At 52.1% G+C, this 19,066-nt stretch overlaps 1 long non-coding RNA gene across 1 annotated transcript; it reads left to right on the top strand.

Annotated features, from left to right (window-relative positions):
• Window positions 1-7,774: 7,774 nt before the first annotated feature.
• LOC131500864 (uncharacterized) lies at window positions 7,775-13,947 on the top strand. The gene is made up of 2 exons (XR_009256506.1): window positions 7,775-8,334; window positions 10,557-13,947. It is a non-coding gene; the product is annotated as an uncharacterized LOC131500864 (long non-coding RNA).
• The last annotated feature ends 5,119 nt before the right edge of the window (window positions 13,948-19,066 follow it).

Raw genomic sequence — 19,066 nt, 5'->3', positions numbered from 1 at the left:
ATCACATATTAATTACATTTAATGACAAGTTTATTGGGAAGCAACTCAGTTTGACAGATCATGGGTGGATTTCAACTAGAGACTGGCTTTGGGTTTGAGAATTACTGGGGGGGGGGCACCTGGGTAGCTTGGCTGGTGGGGCATCTGACTTGGGCTCAGGTCATGTTCTCTAAGTTCGTGAGTTCGAGCCCTATGTCCGGCTCTGTGCTGACAGCTCTGAGCCGGGACCCGCTCAGATTCTGTGTCTCCCTCTCTCTCTGCTCCTCCCCCGCTCACCTGTTTTCTCTCTCTCAAAAATAATTAAAAAAAAAAAAATTACTCAGGGAAGAGAGGGGCACCTGCCTGGCTCAGTCAGTTGAGCATGGGATCCTTGACTTCAGCTTGGGTCATGATTCCAGGGTGACGGAATAGAGCCCCACCTCCAGCTCCATGGGTGTGGAGAGATTCTCTCTCTCTGACCTTCTCCCCTGCTCATGCTCTCTAAAATAATAATAAAAGAATTCAGCAAAAATAAACAAAAGCATTCTCTGAGCATCAGTGGGCTCTAAGAGATTTACAAGAAAGAATACTGTTTGTTTTATCATTCTTTGTGGAGGGGGCGCTGCCCATGCTTGGTTTCAGCTAAATTTGAAATAAACTCATGTTTATGCACATGCACCCCGCCCCAACCACTTGTTACAGTAGCATCAGCCTGATCTTCAGGGTAAGTACTTCCTGCCTTTCCCTGATAACTTAACCAGCTTTAGAGCTGCCTCTTCCCTACACGTGACCCAGGCACCTCAAAGGCCGCAGCAACGGCCGGCACACAGTAGGCATCGACTAGATGTTGCTCAAGTGGGCAAACTAATTTTGACAGAGCAACCAGCAGCGGCAATGCAATGGTGAGCCTTTCCGATAAAATGGCAAAAAAAAAAAAAAAAAGTAAGTCAGGGGAAGTCGGCTTTCTAACCTCTGCAAGCCTCCTCAAATCTTTTTTGAAGCAACAGGGCGTAAAATCAAAGGCGGGCGGGGAAGCGACCGCTCTAACAGCAGCGCAGCCTGGGGGCTCCGCGAGCGCCCAGCCAGGGGACCAGAGAAGCCAGGCGCGTCGCCTCTCGTGTGCGCGGCCCCCTCGCATGAAGCGCGCACGGGGCACCCGGAGAGCGTCCGCGGGGCCGCCGCGCACGAGCGCCAACTCGGGCTGGGCAGGCAGCGGCGGGGGCCGAGCGCTCCGCCACCGGGGCCACGTGGACGCCGCAGGCCCCGCCCCCGCACGGCGCGGGGTCTTGGGGCCGACCCGGCGCCGCGCGTGTGACCTTGGGCGGGCCGCCCCCAGCTTCCCCTCGCCGAGACTCCGGGCGGGCGGGAGGACGCGCGGTTGTCGCAAGGACGCAACCGACCCACGCCCGGTCGCGCGCAGACCGGAAGGCGCGCCGTGACGCTTGGTGCGCAGGCGCGACGAGCGGTGCGGCGCGCGGGGCCGCCACCAGGGGGCGCTGCGGGCCGCCGGCGCCGTGGGGGGAAGGGAGGGTCCGCGCCGGGACCGGACCACGTGCGCACCACGTGGCGCACCCGGCAGCCCCGGACCGCGGTCGGACGGCCTGGCCGGCCGGGCCGCGCCGCCAGCAGCCTGCAAAGGCCAAGGGATCGGTCTGCCCCTGGCGCCCCTGCTGACCTCTGACCTCCGACCCCACTACCTTTCGGGTTGCCCCTCGCGGGTGGCCGCGCGGTGTGTTTATAAACAGAGCTCTCGGCGGCGCCCAAACCCCGGATCGCGGATTGACTCCCGGGGAGCGGAGCCTCCTGCGCATGCGCCCCGCGTCTTCCGCGGGGCTCTTCCTGCGCAAGCGCCATGGCGGGCGGAGGGCGCCGCTGCGCCGGGCGGGGACCCGTCGGGAGCGGGAGGGCGGCGGCCGGCACGAGCTGGGTTCCGCGGTTGCGGCCCGGCTGGGCCCCGCCCGCTCCTTCCCGGGATGCGTTCCGCGGTTGCAGCCCGGTGTCCTGAGGCCGGGCCCCGTGTGGGAAGTAGGGCACAGGCGGCAGGTCGGGCAGATGAGCTCCTGATCTGCGCGCGCCCCCCCACCCCGGCTGTCCTCCCTGGCCCACGTGGCCCTGGGGCCAGTCCCCACCCAAGAGAGCCTTTAAACCCAGCAGCCCCCAGCCTCCTTCCCCCCCCCCCCCGCCCCCCCCGTGCTGACGAATGGGTGCTCAAAAGGTGTTTACACACAGTGGGATACTGCTGAGCCTCAAAAAGCCAGAAAGATACTGTGTTAGCTGTATCTTGTCTCCATGAACAAGGAAGACAACTCTGACCCAAGCCACGAGGGCCACGAACCTGAGGCTGAGTGACAGATGCCAGACACGGAAGGACCACTACTGCACGATTCCACTCACAGGAGGGCAAATTCATAAGGACAGAAAGAGTAGAGGTGCCCAGGGGATGGGAATTCTTTGATGGGGACGCGGTCTGAGTTTGCGGAGATGAAAAAAGGTCTGGAGACGGATGGTGTCAGCGGCTGCACAGCCATGTGAATGTGCTTAATGCCCCTGAATCCTGCACTTGAGAATGGTTATAAAATGGCAAAGGGTGTGCGGTGTGTGTGCTTTACCACATCCTCCCCAGTCAGTGTCTCATCAAGTTCTGCCAGGCAAGATCCTTTCTATGTTCTCAAAGGCCCCGACCTCTCTCATCCCTGCCCACCTCATCTCGCACCCCTCCGGCCTCAGCCAGTCGCCTTTCTTGCCTAGAACACACCATTTTTGCTGCTCCTTGCTGTTCTTGCTGACAGAAATGCTTTTCCCTCTCATCTTCGCACGGCTGTTCCCTTCTCGTGGACTCGTCCATTTCATACACATGCTTATTTTCTGCTAGGCATTATACAAGACCGGGCGATGCACAGGTGATCAAAACAGGTTAGGACTCTCCTCTCATGGACTTTATAATCTGGCAGAGGGTATAAACGCAGAAAAATGTCAGATGGTGTGAGCACCATTAAAAAAAAGGCATGAGGATGGGGCGCCTGGGTGGCGCAGTCGGTTAAGCGTCCGACTTCAGCCAGGTCACGATCTCGCGGTCCGTGAGTTCGAGCCCCGCGTCAGGCTCTGGGCTGATGGCTCGGAGCCTGGAGCCTGTTTCCGATTCTGTGTCTCCCTCTCTCTCTGCCCCTCCCCCGTTCATGCTCTGTCTCTCTCTGTCCCAAAAATAAATAAAAAATGTTGAAAAAAAATTTAAAAAAAAAAAAAAAAAAAGGCATGAGGCAACTGTGGACCGGGGATCTAAGCTAGATGGGGTAGGCCTGAGCGACTCACTGAGAGCTGGTGGCCTGAGCTGAGACCCTGCAAGATTGGGAGAGGGGGAGAGAGAGGGCAGCTGGTGCAAAAACCCTAGAGGCCAGAACCATTTTCGTGTGATTGGGGAGCAGAAAAAGACCAGGTGGGAGGAGTATGCGAGTGAGAGAGAGGTTTAAGAAATGAAGGCAGACCCGGGGCACCTGGGTGGCTCAGTTGGTTAAGCGTCCTACTCTTGACTTTGGCTCAGGTCGTGATCTTGGGGTTCGTGAGTTCGAGCCCCGCGTCAGGCTCTGCACTCGTAGTGTGAAACCTGCTTGGGATCTGCTCTCTCTCCCCCTCTCTCTGCCCCTCCTCAGTCTCTCTCTCTCTCTCTCTCTCTCTCTCTCAAAATAAATAAAAACAAAAAGAAATGGAGGCAGACAGGTAAGTGCTCCTGTTACTTTCCGGGAGGGAAGGACCCTCACACTCGCTTGGGAAAAGCAATTATTTTGTTTGGCCCGCAGTGTGGTAGGTCAAGAGTTCACTTAGGGCTTAGCTCTTCCGGTTTTCGCTTGGGGGTCTCAGGCAGTTACCATCAGGTATTGGTGGGGGTATGGACATCTCTTTTTTTCTGATTTTAGACATAAAAAAATCTATTTGACAGGCATGCACACACATGAGCGTGCATACACACACACACACACACACACACAACCAGGTGCTATGTAACTTACTGAGCCACGTTCCTGTGTTTCCCATAATCACTGTTGATGACTTTGCAGTAATAAACAGAATTTGGTAACTGGGCACAGAGAGGGTCCTAGAGGTGTGGAATCACCACATCTAAAAATGTTAGAAAAGAGGTCTAAACCAGTGATATTCGAAGTGAGGTTGTAAACCACTCCTGATCTGCCCACTGTTTCCTGGTCTGTGACAAGAAAGTGCAGACATTGGAAATAAACATTTAGAAAGTTCTTTAGGGGGTGCCCGGGTGACTCAGTCAGTTGAGCGTCCCACTTCGGTTCAGGTCGTGATCTCGCGGTCTTTGAGTTCAAGCCCTGTGTCGGGCTCTGTGCTGACAGCTCAGAGCCTGGAGCCTGCTTCAGATCCTGTCTCTCTCTCAAAAATAAATAAGCATTACAAAAAAATTAAAACAAATAGTTCTTTAGGAATTTGACTCTTTTATTTAAAAAAGTGTTTATTTATTTTGAGCAAAAGAGAGCGACCACGCACACTCGATCAGGGGAAGGGTGGTGGAGAGAGAGAGGGAGAGAGAGAGACAATCCTGAATCCCAAGCAGGCTCCAAGCTGTCAGCACGGAACCCGACACGGGGCTTGATCCCACAAGTCGTGAGATCATCACCTGAGCCAGAATCAAGAGTCAGATGCCCTACCGACTGAGCCACCCAGGTGCCCCTAGGAATTTGACATTTTAATGACATCCAAGAGTGGATCCCATGGACTCATCATCTGTTTTGTAAAAACACATTGAGAAGAAGACCACAGTCTGGCCCTTCACTGCACATGGTTTGGGAAGGAGTGGAAATCAGTAAGTCGCCTAAAATGTTTGTGCACGGCATGAGCCATATCTAGAAACACAAGACAACTGGAAAACTACTGTAAGATGAGTGGATATGAAAAAAAATCAATAGTATTTCTATGTACAAATAGCAGCTCCTCAGAAAATACAGTGGAAGAAAAGATCCCTTTTCCAGTGCAAAATAAATGGAGACACCCAGAAATAAAGCAAAAATGTGCAATGTCTGTATGAATGATTTGCTCCCTTTAAGAACTGGAAGACACAAGAGGTTTTCTGGACAAAATTGAGGTTAAGAAGGACCTTCACTCACTTTGCAATAGGCCTAGAACACATCCAAGGAAGCCACGGTGTGGTTCTGGAAAGTTCATGGTTTCTTGAAGGCACGGACGAACCCACGTCTGTCTCCTTGAACCTGCCTCGTCTAGGTACTTCACGTAAATGGAATCACACGGTATTCTTTTCTGTTTGTCTGGCTCCTTTCACCGGGTATCATGTTTTCAAGGCTCGCCCACATTGTAGCAGGTGTCAGCCTTTCGTTCTCTTTTACAGCCGAATAATATTCCATTGTGCGGACAGACCACGTTTTGTTTCTCCACGCATCTATTGACAAGCACTTGTGGATGAACGTATTCCTTTCGGCTCTTGTGAATGATGCCGCTGTGAACATGTACCTACAGGTATCTGAGGCCCTGTTTTCAATTCTTTCGAGTATACAGCTGGGACTGCCAGTTACTGGGTCACGTGGTGATTTCCCTTTTACTTTTTGAGGCACCGCCAGCCTGTTTCGCACGGCAGCCGCACCTTTCTGCGTCCCCAACCGGCAACGTGTGAGGGTTCCAATTTCTGCACATCGTCACCTGCCCTTGTTAATTTCCGTTGTAAACGTTACATCCATCCATGCAAGGTGGTGTCTCACTGCATTTTGATTTGCACTTCCCTAGCGGTTAATGAGTTTGAGCATCTTTTCACGTGCTGGCTGGACATTTGTGTTTTCCCTGGAGAAAGAAATGCCGGTAGATACTAAGAAGTATATTAGTAAAATTTAAGAAAATATTTTTTCTGTGTTTTTTTTTTAATTTTTTTTTTTCCAACATTTTTTAATTTATTTTTGGGACAGAGAGAGACAGAGCATGAACGGGGGAGGGGCAGAGAGAGAGGGAGACACAGAACCGGAAACAAGCTCCAGGCTCCGAGCCATCGGCCCAGAGCCCGACGCGGGGCTCGAACTCACGGACCGCGAGATCGTGACCTGGCTGAAGTCGGACGCTTAACCGACTGCGCCACCCAGGCGCCCCTTTTTTCTGTGTTTTTTAATGACACCCCAACAAATGTAATTCAACACGCATTTCAGCAAACTTTATGAGCAAGATCGAAAGATAACAGGAACCTAGACAAATGATGGTTAACACGCACACAAAGAAGGGCCTGGAATCTACAAGTCTCCAGTAATAGCATATCTAGCACCCAGAACTTGATCTTTTTTTAAACAAAATATTGAGAAAATATTCTTTAAATTTATTTTTATTTTTTTTAAATTTTTTTTTTAACATTTATTTATTTTTGAGACAGAGAGATACAGAGCATGAACGGGAGAGGGTCAGAGAGAGAGGGAGACACAGAATCTGAAACAGGCTCCAGGCTCTGAGCTGTCAGCACAGAGCCCGACGCGGGGCTCGAACTCGTGGACCGCGAGATCATGACGTGAGCTGAAGTCGGACGCTCAACCGACTGAGCCACCCAGGCGCCCCTCTTTAAATTTTTTTTAATGTTTATTTATTTTAGAGAGAGAGAGGGCATGAGCGTGCATCAGTGGGGGAGAGGCAGAGAGAGCGAGAGGGAGACACAGAATCTGAAACAGGCTCCAGGCTCCCAGCTGTCAGCACAGAGCCCAATGCGGGGCTTGAACTCCCGCCTGCGAGATCACGACCTGAGCCAAAGTTGGATGCTCAACCGACTGAGCCACGCAGGCACCCTGAGAAAATATTCTAATATAAAGCAAAAGCCCTCAAGCTTGGTTTTACGTTGGAATAACAGGGGAAGTTTAAAAAGAAATTAAACTGGGGTCTCTAGGAATGCTCACATCAGTATTTTTTTAAAGCCGCACAGGTGGTTTATTTCAACACGCAGATGGCCTTAAGACCGGCATTCTAGAACAGAGCATCTCAGACTTGACCGTGTCTGTCTGTGAATCACCTGGGGGACGGGTTCAAATGTGGATTCTGATCCAGGAAGTCTGGGGTGGGGCCGAGCTCTGGGGTATTGCGGAATGAGTCAAATGAGGACCACATTTTGAGTCGCAGAAATCTCCCAGGTGCTGCTGATGCGGATGCTGTTGGTCGCTGGACCACGTTTTGAACATCAAGGATCGACTGGGGCCTAAGAGCAGTGGCCGCTGGGGCTTTCTAGAAATGCAGGCTCTCAGGCACCACCCCCGCCCGCTGCCTCAGATGCTGCATCTGATGAGGACCCAGGTGCCTGCTAGGCATGTAAACCTGGGATGAGCCCCGGTCGAGGGTCCTCCCTGTCTTGGCCCTGTGGTCTCACCAGCTCATAGCGGAGGGGACGGGCCGTGAGTGTCTGGGCTTCTGGCTTCTGTCCCTGGAAAGCTCTGAACAACTCCCTGTCCCCCACCTCCCCCCAACCAAGGGAGAATAGTGGTAAGTGACTGTTTCTCAAGTGCCCCGACCTTTCTTGGATGGAATGCCCCGGTTAGGAGAAGGATTTCGTGTTTGCGGGCCGAGTTGGCCGCGCCTCTTGTCATCCCGGAGATGGCAGTGCAGGACGGCAATTGAACAAGGCCGGGCCGCAAACCCGCAGCAGCTCCTCCCAGACGCTGCCATCATCCCTCCCACTGTGATCGCCAGAACTGGCCCTGGTTCTCCCCCGGGGTCCCAGCCCTGAGCTCTGGTTTCCCGGCCAAGGCCACGGCGGGTGGGGGGAGGCAGGCGCCCCGCCCCGAGCCTGGTGGGGGGGGGGCGTGGGAGGGCGGGGTTTGTGCATATCTGCCTCAACAGGAGATCGCTTGATATTCCACCAGCATTTCATTGACTGCCTACTGTGTGACATGCAGCCTGCTACGTGCCGGGGACCTAGAAGGCAAAGCGAGCCCACCGTGCTGGAGCCTGCCCAAAGCCACGAGCCAGTGCTGCCGCGGACAGCTGCCTGGTGCTCGGGGCGGGTATAAGGAGGGTGGTGACCTCATCTGGGAGGTGAGATCTAAGGGACAGACAAGGAGCCCGGCAGGAAGCACACGTAGCGACTTTGAGGCAGAAACCGCATGCGTGTCAGCACATCCGTATGGTTTCCAAAGATCACTGGTACAAACTGGTCCCAGGCAATCAAAGCTGGGATTTATGGGCCATCCTGTTAGAAAGGGCACGCGCTTTTCAGCAGGAACGGCCCCAAACGGTGAGGAAATACCTGTCCTCAAAATAATGAGCGCGTGTTCCCAGAGCGGGGGCCGTGTGCAAGATGTGGCCCTTGGTCATGTGGAGAAGCGACGGCCCGGCTCTTGTCTGCAGAGGACTGCTGGTTTTACTGAAAAGGTTGGAAACCGCACGTGAAAAGCAAAAAACGAAACAGGAGGCCAGCGTGGTTTATGAAATGGCAGATGGGTGATGGAGGGTGTTGGGGTTGCGTGGAGTTCACAGGGGAGAAAGTGGGTGCAGGGGGAGGACGGGGGCGGTCTAGGTGGGTGAGAGGCGGGGGGTGCAGGTGAGGCCAGCGTGGGTGAGTTCTGAGGGACGGGCCGGGGGGGCCCAAGCCTGACGCTGTAAGCCAGAGCCGTTTATCCCGGGCTCGTCCAGCCCGGTACCCGGTACTCGGAGGAAGAGAAAGAAATCTTCTAGGGTCAGTCCTGCTGAAACTCCCCCAAAGCATCCGCTTTATCTTGCAAAATGCTCATACATTTTGGATTCGACTCTGTGACAGAGGCACGTTTAGCATAAAAATAATGTTTTGAATTACTAGCTACAAGATTTGAATTTTCTTCCTTAACACTTCCGACAGTCTGAGGTTTTAGGAAGGCAGGTGTTTCCCTGTTTCCCTGACCCACTCCTCAGCAGGACACAGGGGCCGGGGCGGAGGCTTCTTCCCGGGGGGGGGGGGGGGGGGGTAGGGGGGCATCAGGGCCTGATGGCCTGGGGTCAAATCCCGGCATGGCCTTCCCATGTGACCTGGTGGGGGAGACCCTTGTCTGGCGGGTGCCTGGGCTCCCTGAGAGGGAAGGAATCTCAGGACCCACCTCACAGGTTTGGGTGAGTACTGAATGAGTGAGTACCCATAAAATCCTTAGCACGGCACATAGCACACAGTTGATCAACGTCAAATGTTAAGATACTACGTTAGTCAGTAAATGGGAGATGATATGGTCACCAGCATCACTGACAGGTCACGGGCATCTTGAATGGTTCCCACTTCAAAAAGTGTGTCCAGGTCTGGAGCGGGCAGTCGAGGTCCTAGGAGTGAAATTGTTGTGATTTTGGGGGCCGGTGGGGGTGGGGGGGCACAGTCTGACGCATGAGGACCTGGCTGCCTTTGGCTCTTGGAGAAACCACGCCACACCAAGTTCACCAGCTGGAAAGATCGGGGAGGGGCCCTGGTGAAGGGGGCAGATTGCCCACATGTCCTGGAAATCGATACGGGAATTGGATCTGGATGAATCTTTGCCCACCTGCCCGTTGGGTCTGGATGAATCCTTCTGTCTCTCTGAAATTCATCTGCTGAACCTGGGCCCTCGGGTGTGGCTGCATTTGGAAGCAGGGCCTCTGAGGAAGTAATTCAAGTTAACTGAGGTCCCGAGCGTGGGGCCCTGCTCCCACAGGATTAGCGTCCTTATTAGAGAGCTCGCTGTGCTCTCTGTCACGTAAGGTCACGGCGAGGAGGTGGCTGTCCGCAAACCAGGAAGAGAGGTCTCACCAGAAACGGCCTGTGTGGGACTTGACCTCGGACTTCCAGCCTCCAGAACGGGGAGAAAGTATATTTCTGTGGTTTAAGCCGCCCAGTCTGTGGTACTTTGTGACGGCAGTTGGAGCATAGCTGGTGCAGGGAAAGAGGCCATCATTTATTAGATACCTACTGTGTGCCATGCCCAGAAGGCTCTGCACAGATGCTATTTTTAGGCTCAGAGAAGTGTGTTCTCACCCTTTTCTCCAGCTCTCTCCCTCACTTTGTAATTATGCATTCTTCAGCTTCTTTCCTCATTTTAATGGTCTGTATGTGTGTGGGCCTTCTGCCGGACTCCCAGCCTCTCACGGGATACTTGGAAGAGCAGGTGGTGAATGGAGGCACCTGAGGTACACAGTGGGTCCTCACTGAGCCCTCGAAACAGGCAGGGGTGGGGTGCCTTGTGACAAATGCACACATTTGGACAGTTGTGGCTGCGGAGGGGAACCGGGTTTGACTGGCTGCAAAGATCCCGGGCCCCCCACAAGACCCAGCCGCCTTCAGTGAGCTCACGTGTAGACATGGTGAGTTTCCCAAGACGGCGGGGGTCAGGGGGTGCCACTGGCTGCTCGTGGACGGGAAGGATGCTCGGTTTGGGAGGGACATCACCGCGCCCTTCCTCCAAGACTGCACTCTGGTCTTCACGGTCACGGAAGGCGGCCACCGGGGGCTTCGCCCACGTACCTGCTCATGGGATCCCCCACCACAAAGGGTCTACTGGACCGTTTTTCGGATCGTTTAAGTTCTTCCTCGTCCTGAGCTGATATCTATTTCCCTTGTTTTTTTTTTGTTTTTGTTTTTGTTTTTTGTTTTTTTTTTAAAGATACACAGGACAGAGCCGTGAGGAGAACCTTGAGGTCTCGAGACCTTTCTCTTGCTTGAACAGCAGCCCATTAATCAAAGCTTTGCATTTAGTTTTTTGCCTCTTCTGAATCTGTCTCACACGACTGCCCTCAGCCGGTATTTGTGGAACCCGCCCACGGGAGCCGCCTGAGGACCTCTGCCAAATGTCTGGCTGCACCCCAGACGCATCGTCTCTGGAGTCTCCCCTCTCAGGAAGGGAGAGCTTCCTCTCGTATGAGTGGTCTCTGGATCCAGGCGGTCCCCAGAGGACCCTCCGCTCCTGCCTTGTTCTCCTGGGGTTTACGAGACTTCAGGATTGTTGCCCAGCCAGACGTGGAGTTCTGAAGCTTCTGGAATCTGCCTTTTTTGGCAAAGAGGCACAGATGTTCATCTCTCCTCTGCTGGCACCTTCCCACTGCTTGGGGCTCTGTGAGGGCGGGGCTACATCTGTCACGGTCACCGTCCCGCTGGCCTGCTGCGCCCCCGGAGCCTGGCAAAGAGGACGTGTGTCCTCGGTAACTGTGTCGATCTGCCCAGAGCTGAGCTGACGCCGGTCCAACAGTCTCACTCATAGGTTCTGTCGTGTCCATGATCCTTCCGATTTCCCAGCTCTTCTCAAAACGCGGTGTATTCCTTTTTGCGACTGTAAAAGGAGCACGTGCCCACTGGGGATCTTGAAGGTGACCGAACCAAAGGCAGTCCACGCTTAGGGCTCGAAGGTCACCAGTACCAACGGTTCCGACTCTGGCATCCACTCACCTACTGAATGTTTCTGCCAGGGTGTCTCTAACGCATCTCAAACCCTACCTGACCCCAATCGGCCTTCTCATCTTCCCCTTCACACTGCTCCCAAGTTCCCAGATTGGTTCACAGCATTGCAATTCACCAGATCGCCCAAGACAGAAGTCTTACGTTACTTTCCACTTCACCCCCAACATCCAATTATTCATCAAGGCTTGCCCAGTCTTGCTCCCCGGAATGCGGCTTCTCATCATTACCGCAGCTTCCCCGGACTCTAAAACAGCCCCTCATCACTGCTAATCTGAATCATCCCAGCCACACTCTTACTGGTCTCCCGACCTCTCCGGCCGGGGCGACCTAATCTCTCCAGTGCTGCTGGGATAAGACCATATTATCCCTCTGCTCAAAAAATGTCAGAGACGCACCGTTTTCCACCGAAAAATCCAGCATGAGATTCAGAGCTGTGTCTTCATCTCCCATCTACTCAAGGGTCACCTCCTCCAGGAAGTCTCCTCTGATCTTCAGGACCAAAATTAACAACCCCATTTCCCTGTTCTCCCATGGTGCTTTTGCTGGGTGCCTTTAACAGGTCTTACCCATCATTTCATGGTTTGTCACATAAATCTGTTGCTCCCTCTCTGGACTCAGGAGCTCATCAGTACCAGGGACCACTCCATTCACCGTCGTGTGACCCGAGAGAATCACGGTATTGCTCGGGTGGATTTCAGCACAGAATTCATCTGGACGTAGAAACTGGAACTTGTAAAGCACGGATATGCAATCTGAGTATCACCTTAGTTCCCTGGCACTTGTGTTTTCGAAAAGTTTTCAGTTAAAGTGTTACATGGATTTTTGTCTTTTAAATTTTTTTTTTAATGTTTATTTATTTTTGAGAGAGATAGAACAGGGGGGTGGGCAGAGAGAGAGGGAGACGCAGAATCCGAAGCAGGCTCCAGGCTATGATTCATCAGCACAGAGCCCCATGCAGGGCTTGAACTCATGAACTATGAGATCATGACCTGAGCCAAAGTTGGATACTTAACTGACTGAACCACCCAGGCTTCCCTGGATTTTTGTCTTTTAAACACTGAATTTAGATTTTCTCTATTTAAAGTTAAAATACATGTATTTCCCAGTTACCCATTTCCTCTGATTTTGCTTGAGGAATCTCCTGTCCCTTTCCCATTGGATACAGTTCAATGGCAGTGAGTGGGGTTTATAATCAGGAGGGAATCTGCCCTCCACCCAGCACACAAGGCATCACATGGCCCAAGCTAGACCCAACTGGATGCTTCTTCCTCTGGAGCTGAGTCCTGGGCAAAAGAACAAAGGGGCTACAAAATGAATGGAGTTCTTTTCCACGCCCCAACTTGTGGGATGTGCCACAATTAGGGCCTCGCCCCTTGTGGGCTTAGGTGACACTTAACATTTTTGACAATTACAATGAGATGGAAATTTCAGGGCTCCAAAGGGTTTTGCCAATAATCTTCTTCCTGGTACTCCCAGCTCTCTGCTGGAGGCAGGTCTCATCACCTCCTGGACCTCTGAGCTGGCAGGGCTTACCTGGCGTGAGGGGTGGATGCAGGCAGCCCCCCATGCTTTACAGCTTGCCGTGGTGGGGAAGTCTTTTGTGACGGAGAAATGTGGGCACAGATATTCATGACTTATGTTTTATTTGAGACACTGAGAAGGTAAGTTTCTCCCCGGAAATAGATAAGAATAAACCAGCAGGATCTCCAAAGAGGGACTTCTAGAAGGCAGATGGATAGACTTCTCTGTTTTTCTTCTTTTCCCAACCTAACGCTTGGGTTCCAGGAAAGGATGTGGTTTGCTTTCAGACACAGGTGACTGTTTACTAACCCAGCTGCTGCTCTCTCGAGAAGGAGGATTACCACACTCGAGTGAGGAGGTCACCCATAACTTTGTGGGTGTGGTTCTTGCTTCTTAACTCTCCAGCTGCCTCCATTCTTGCTTGTTTTTAAGCCAGGTTCTCCAGTTTCTTGTTGGTCCTGTGAGCCCTGGATGGCACAGGGATGAGTTTGCAGGCAGTGGAAAAAGAGTGACTTAAATATCAGGCAGCTGGTCCGGTCTGTGGCTCCAGAGAGTCACTAATGTCACAGACTATTCTTGTCTCTCTGCTCTAACCATCCTCAGCATGGCGCTTCGATCCTTAAGGTCACGTAACGTCATCATTGCTGCTGCGGCACCAGCCATCATGTTGATATCCCATACAGGAGGAATGAGGAAGGAGGAGGGTCAAAAGGGCATTGCCTGCACAGTCAGCCACTTAAAAACAAACAAACAAACAAACAAACAAGCCAAAAAAACCCTTTCCCAGGATTCCAACCCATTGGACTTCCATTTATATCTAGTCTGCTGTAATAATGTCACACGGCCACACCGAGTTTTAAGGGAAGCTGGGCAGTGGGGTTTAAATGGACATGTTCCCACTGTGACAAAGATCAGGCTTCTTTTAGAAAGGGAGAGAGAGAGAGAGAGAGCGAGCGAGAGAGAGAATGTTGGGTGGGCAAGTCTCACTCTTTGTTTTGCCTCAGCCCCCAACATCCTTCCCAGGACTTGTTTTTGATTAGATTAATTTGAGTTGCTTTCTGTGACTTGCAACCAAAGAAGACTGAAACCGTAGCTTATTTATCTAGATCTGTCGTGGGGGAAAAGGGAAAATACATGAAAGAAAACAAATCAAAATCACCTATAATGCTACTATCCAGGGATAAATGTCGTCAGTAATATACTAATTACAGTAAATATTCTACTAAGTTGTGGTTTTTCTTTTTCTTTTTTAACATTTATTCATTTTTGAGAGATAGGGAGGGACAGAGTGCAAGCAGGGGAAGGGCAGAGAGAGAGAGAGAGAGGCAGACACAGAATCCGAAGCAGGCTCCAGGCGCTGAGCTGTCACACAGAGCTCGACACGGGGCTCGAACCCACGTATTGTGAGATCGTGACCTGAGCCGAAGTCGGATGCTTAACCGACTGAGCCACGCAGGTGCCCCCCCAAATAAACACAATCTTAAAGAGATGCAGCCTTCCCTGCCACATTCAACACCTCGTTTTTTTTGGTTTCACCCTGGGGTTTGTGTGCAGTTGACGGGCCACATTTATGGGGCTGGCCACGCTGGTTGCTCGTGGCTGGGCTCTGTTCCGACCGGCTCGTGCCAGGCCGTACTGACCGTTCAACATTTTTGTGAATAAATGACCTATTTTTAAAACTCTTTATTTGGAACAAATTCTAGATTCTCACGAAGTTGCAAAAAAATATATATACGGGGGGGTCCCCTGAACTATATCCAGTTTTCCTCAATGGTAACATCTTGCATAATTATAGGACAATATCATACCCAGGAAAGTGACGTTTGTATAATCTGTAGAATCTACTCGGATTTCACCAGTTGTGTGTGTGCGTGTGTGCGCACATGCAGTTTTGTGTCATTTTATCTCATGAGTAGATGTGTTAACCAGCACCACAATCCAGACACAAGGAGCCCCCTTAGGCTGTGTCTTTCCTCTGTCACACCCACAGATTGGCTTTTCTCCTCCACTCGGCGTGATTCCCTTGAGATTCGTAAAAGTTACTATGTGTATCCATGGTTTGTTCCTTTGTATTGCTAAGTAGTATCCGCGGTGTGGATGTAACGGTTTCCTTGAAGGGTACCGGCTGTTTCCAGTTTGGGGCCATTATGAAGAAAGCCACTATGAGCAGTCGTGCACGGGTTGTTGTGTGCACATAAGTTTTTATTTCTGGGCGAACGCCCAGGAGTGTTAATTTCTGGGCAAATATAAGTGCATATTTAGTTTTGTAAGAAATCGCCAATTTTCTAGATGGCTGCGTCATTTTACGTTTCTGTCAGCAACGTAGGCGGGATCTGGTTTCTCTGCGTCCTCACCGGCACAGGGTGTTGTCTGTTTCTTTTTGTTTTAGCCGCCTCGGTAGGCGTGTAGCGATAGTTCACTGTGGTTTCAATTTGTGGCTAATATTGTCGAACTCTCTTCATGTGCTTAATTCCTGTCCATCTTTTTCAGTGAAAGGTCTTTTTGTTCCTCTTCCCCATTTTCCAACTCGATTTTATTTTTGCTATGGATTTTTGAACGTTCTTTTTAATACGTATATATTCTAAATACAAATCCTTTGCAAAATAAGTGGTTGGTAGAGGTGCCTGGGTGGCTCAGTCGTTAGATATCTGACTCTGGATTTCGGCTCAAGTCGCGATTTCGCGGTCATGAGATCAAGCCCAGCGTCGGGCTCTGTGCTGGGCCTGGAGTCTGCTTGAGATTCTCTCTCTCCAAAAAAAAAAAAAAAAAAAAAAAAAAGTGTTTTGCAAATATTTTCTCTCTCTGTCTGTAACTTGTTTTTCATCCCATTAACAGAGTCTTTTTTTCCCCCCTATTGAGATATAAATGACACACTGTAATTTCACGCTTTTAAAGCGCACGGTCCACTAGTGTTTAGTGTGTGCATAATTTTGTACAACAGTTAATCACTATAAAATTCCTGAGCATTTCCATCACTCCAGAAATAAACTCCAGACCCATTAGGCAGCCCCTCCTCATTCTTCCCCTCCCTCCAGCCTTCACATCCACTTTTGTCTCCGGATTCGCCTGCTCTGAGTATTTTGCACAAGTGGAATCACGCCACACGGGATCTTGTGGGTCCGGCTTCTTTCTCTCAGCAGCATGTTTTCAGGCCTTACGTTTTGCAGGCTTTCCGTTCCTTTTGTGGCTGGATAGTATTCCCTTGTACGGACAGACCGCATGGCGTCGGTCCATTGTTCGGAGCTGGATTGTGTCCTCCAAAAAGGAAATGTTGAAATCCCAGCCCTCCGAACCTCAGAACCTGACCTTATTTGGATACAGGGTGGTTGCCCATGTGACTAGTAAAATACAGTCATACTGAGGATACTGAGGATCAAGCCCTTAAGGACTCGCGTCCTAACAAGATACACAGAAGACGGCCACGTGACAACAGAGGCAGAAATCGAAGCGACACAGTCACAGCCCAGGAAATGCCGAGCTTGGCAAGAGAGGAGCCCCCTCCAGCTCCCGGAGGGGCGAGGCGCCTCCGACACCTTGGTTTCAGTCGTCTGGTCTCCGGAGCTGGGAGACCGTACATTTCTGTGGTTTGAAATCACCTGGTTTGTGGCCGTGCCTTTCGGCAGCCGGAGGAAACTCACGCATCCACTCATTAGGGCCATTTGGATCGTCTCCACCCATTGGCTGTTGTGAATCATGACGCTGTGAACGGTCCCGGACAGGTTTCTGTGTGGATATTTGCTTTCAATTCTCTTGGCTCTGTACTTCGGAGGGGAACTGCTGAGTCATATGGTTACTCTGTATTTAATTTTCTGTGTGTGTGTGTGTGTGTGTGTGTGAAAAATATGCGTAACGTGAAATCTATCATTTTAATCATTTTAAAGTGTAGGATTCAGGGGCACTAAGGAATCTGCAAATTGTGCAACCATCACCATGATCTAGGTCCAGAACTTTCCCCCCACAAACTGAAACCCTGTAACCAATCCCCCTCCCCCACCCCCAGCCCCTGAAAATCACTACGCGGCTTTCTGTCCCTGTGGATTTGTCATCCCAGTATCTCATCTAAACGGAGTTATCCCACGTGCGTCCTCTCGTGTCTCGTCCTCTCGTGTTGTGGCTTCCTTCACTTCCACCTTCCAGTTCAGCCACGTTCTGGCCTGTGGCAGCACTTTGTTCCTTCTGTGGAGGAGTGGTACCTTTGAGAGAGAGAGACAGAGCACGAGTAGGGGAGGCGTAGAGAGAGAGCGAGGCACAGAATCCGAAGCAGGCTCCAGGCTCCCCAGCTGTCAGCACAGAGCCCGACGCGGGGCTTGAACTCACGGACCGCGAGATCGTGACCTGAGCCGAAGCCGGACGCTTAACCGACGGAGCCCCCCAGGTGCCCCGAGGGTTCTGTTGTCTATAAGCCACCCAGGCTGTGGAACTTTGTTGCAGCAGCCGGAACAGACTGGGACAGTTTTGCCCCGTTTTAGAACATAACTGGGCTCCCTTGCTCAGCACAGCGTCTCCCAGACTCCCAGATACTATGTTGCCGGAGACGGGACTTGTTTCTTCTCACTGCTGTACCAGGTTCCATCACCAGAACAGACCACAAGCGACCACCCACCACCCGGGGGACATCCGGGTGGCGTCCAGCTTTTGCCTGCCACAGATAAGGCCGCAGGGGACGTTCTGGAACGCGTCTTCGGGTGCGTCTGGGCTCTTGTTTGTCTTGGGGGACGTCATGGGGCACGTACGTACCTCTAGCAGGTGCTGGCAGATGTATTTCCGAGGTAGGCGTACCACATGGTGCTCCTGTGTAAAGGGGGAGACTTTGCTTTTGCCCAGCCTCTTATGGAGTTGCAGTTTTTCTCTGCATTTCTTCGATGGGTAATAATGTGCAACAACTCCTGGGGCACCTGGGGGGCCCCGTCGGGTAAGCATCCGACTTCGGCTCAGGTCATGATCGCCTGTGAGTTCGAGCCCCGCGTCGGGCTGTGTGCTGACAGCTTGGAACCTGGAGCCTGCTTTGGATTCTGTCTCCCGCTCTCTCTCTCTCTCTCTCTCTCTCTCTCTCTCTCTCTCTGTGCCCCTCCCCACTTATGCTCCCTCTCTCTCTCTCTCTCTCAAAATAAATAAATATTAAAAAAATATTTTAGGGGTGCCTGGGTGGCTCAGTGGGTTAAGCGTCCGACTTCGGTTCAGGTCATGATCTCGCGGTCCGTGAGTTCGAGCCCCGCATCGGGCTCTGTGCCGACAGCTCAGAGCCTGGAGCCTGTTTCAGATTCTGTGTCTCCCTCTCTCTCTCTCCCCCTCCCCCACTCATGCTTGCTCTCTCTCTCACTCTCTCTCTCTCAAAATATAAATAAACATTAAAAAAATAATGTGGGACACCTTTTCATATTCCAACTTCTCACTTAATGCTATGTTTGAACAGCACTCAGTATAAGCCTGAGAGGTTGGCATTCTTGTGTCGTTGGACGGATGGGGACGTTTGGAGGGCAGAAGGGGCCGGCGGCTCGCCTGAAGAGGAACAGCTGGTACAAGGTGGATCCCGGATAAACTCGGATGACAGGGCGTGAGCTCCTACCCGCTGAACTGCGGAGAAGCCTTGTTCTAGGACAGGAACGAGCTCGTCTCCCTCTCGAGCTGGAGGAAGACGGGCAGAACTCAGATCAGCCCTTTATTTATTTTCTTCAGATCAGCACGCGAATCACTGGAGCCCGGCAACACACGGGTTAAGAAGGCTCTTTGGGGAACAGGCTTTGCTCTCCCCGCGTTAGCCCCTGCTGTTATTTTTACGGGAAAGCATGTTCTGAGTTCCAGGCCCGGACGCCAGAAGGAGGCCCGGTGCATGGCCCGTGGGAGCCTGTCTGTGTACCCAACGAAAACATCACGACTTGAGTAATAGCGAGTCCTGGAAATGATGACGGCCGCTTCCAAGCTTGTTGCCAGCCACTTGCTGGCCTTTGCAGAAACCGGAGACGCAGGCGTGTGTGTCGGGGAGGCGGGAGTCCCCGCCAAGGAGTCTCAGGTTTTGCAATCTCCACGACGACGATGCTAGAATCCGTTTTCCCCTCCTGTCTCTGTCAGGCTGCCCGGGAGCAAACCTGGAGACGGAGATTGGTGTGCAAGCTGTCCGCTGAGGTCACGGTCCCAGGGTGGTCTGCAAGGGGCGGGGGAGGAGACCAAGGAGCCAAGGGGGGACGGGGTTTTCTTCGG

This window comes from Neofelis nebulosa, chromosome 18 (genome assembly GCF_028018385.1).
Source record: "Neofelis nebulosa isolate mNeoNeb1 chromosome 18, mNeoNeb1.pri, whole genome shotgun sequence".
Classification (NCBI taxonomy): domain Eukaryota; kingdom Metazoa; phylum Chordata; class Mammalia; order Carnivora; family Felidae; genus Neofelis; species Neofelis nebulosa.
Note: the sequence above shows the minus strand (reverse complement) of the source record. Positions and strands in the feature narration are given on the sequence as shown.